This window comes from Clupea harengus, chromosome 6 (assembly GCF_900700415.2).
Source record: "Clupea harengus chromosome 6, Ch_v2.0.2, whole genome shotgun sequence".
NCBI lineage: Eukaryota > Metazoa > Chordata > Actinopteri > Clupeiformes > Clupeidae > Clupea > Clupea harengus.
Window position 1 is genome coordinate 10,213,102 of NC_045157.1, and position 1,885 is coordinate 10,214,986.

General features: G+C 42.4%; 1 long non-coding RNA gene across 1 annotated transcript; it reads left to right on the plus strand.

The window, feature by feature from the left end:
* The first annotated feature begins 466 nt into the window (after positions 1-466).
* Positions 467-1,233, plus strand: LOC116220766. The gene is made up of 3 exons (XR_004163845.2): positions 467-532; positions 842-1,006; positions 1,097-1,233. It is a non-coding gene; the product is annotated as an uncharacterized LOC116220766 (long non-coding RNA).
* The last annotated feature ends 652 nt before the right edge of the window (positions 1,234-1,885 follow it).

Here is a 1,885-nt window from a genome sequence, read left to right on the forward strand (position 1 = left end):
ATGAGGAGGAGGCGAATTATATGAGGAATAGCATGTAAGTCTTGCACATGAAACCATCTTAGTTCGTGTTCTTTTGTGCTTCAAGTTTATGGTGTTGTGGGTGTGTGTTTTGTAAATCATTTTTATTTACAGTATTGACATGGATGATTGCTGGGAGGATCCTAATCAGAAGGGCTTGGAAGAAGATTGGGACAGCTCTGATGAAGACTATAGTCCTTTTCTTCATCTACGGTATGTTTCAGTTTCTAGTTGCATTTCAGGTTGAACTACTGCTATGTTGAAGGGTGCAATCACAAATATTTTGGTCTTTCAGGAGAAGACAACGTTTTAGGAGAACATGATGCAGTTGTTCCTTTTTGATCTTCAAATTGATTCTATGTACATATCTTGCTGCTTTGCAGTGCCCCAGCTATGACTGCCAACATCAACCAACTCCTGGAGATAAGCATGGATAAAGCCGTGCTTGATGTGGCAACACCCAATCCTCCAGGTGAGGACATACAAGAAACTCCAGAACAACAAAAAGTTTCAGGTATGCCCCTATAGTTATGCAAATGCTAGTATTTGTCATACATTTGCACATACACACAAGCACTTATGATCATATTTCTGAACTTTTTTTGTCTGTCTTGTAGAACCATTACCAATACAATAATTGTATAACTCTGGGTGATTTTCCATGTTTGTTTTGTGTGCAAAATCAGCTGCTTAGGCCTGACTGCTAAGCACATTATAATTGAAATTGAAATGAAGCCTCATCTGATACTTTTCCTGGAGTAGCATCTAGTGGTGAGAAGTGTGTCACTGACTGGGCCTTTCGGGTTATGTATGTGTTTTTCAGGACAACTTCAGATTTGGAGAATTTCTAAAACCACATACTCATGTATGCAGGAAAGCGGTTTGCCTACAGCCCCCCTGTTTACAAAACCCAGACATTGCTTGCAGCAATCGTTTACAATTATCACAACCACCGCATTCCTGCACGTGGCAAGGATGGACACCGAATGTAAGCTTTGCCATAACAGTAGTGTACTACCAAAAATAATTAATTAGTTCTTACCTAAACAGTTGTGGAATTGTGCAATTACTTTACTAGGTACAGACAGTACTTCAACAAGAAGTCCGAGCACTGGAATGTATATGTGTTGAAGGAGAGCAAAGGCTACCATTACATTCCAGACCTGCAGAAGGCCATCCTTGCTGAGAGGCTGGGAAGTGGAATGGGCCTTCCCAGAATACAGGGTCTAAGGCCTGATGATCCCAGGCGCTTAGGTTTGCTTGCCGCAACGCAGCCTCCATCCACATTTGAACTTGTCACGGCTCAGGTTTCACGGGGAGAGGGTGGTGCCCAAAGTGAATTCTAAACTATTCCATTCTTTCATAGCTGTGTATGTAAATAATTTGCAAATAATTCAAGAGTCGTAAAAAGAAATATTTTTTTATTTATATGTAAATAAAAAACAATGACCATCAAACTGTACATGTTTTGACATTGAACATAAATAACAAAACTATTTACACCAAACGGTGCACCCTGAAGCCAACATATTGACCCAGGGGGTCAGGAAATGCAGTTCTTATCTTCCAAACGCAGCAGCTCGGAATAATAACCCTATTGCCTTCACCCAAGCGGCCATGCTGCCACAGTACAAATTGGCGGTATGCCGCATGTCTGTACTGTCGCTGCTCCACCCCTGGTTCCTGTTCGTCATCAACAGCAAACACATCGTTCCATGCAGCCCATGCCAGCCGTAAAACGCCCGGGTCAAGAACATATAACTGCATATGTGCCATGCTGCTGACGGAGTTTTCAGGGGCCTGGCGGCAGCAGAGCCTTTCTTGGTCTGTTTGTCATCTCCCTGCAATTACTGCAGGTGCACCAATG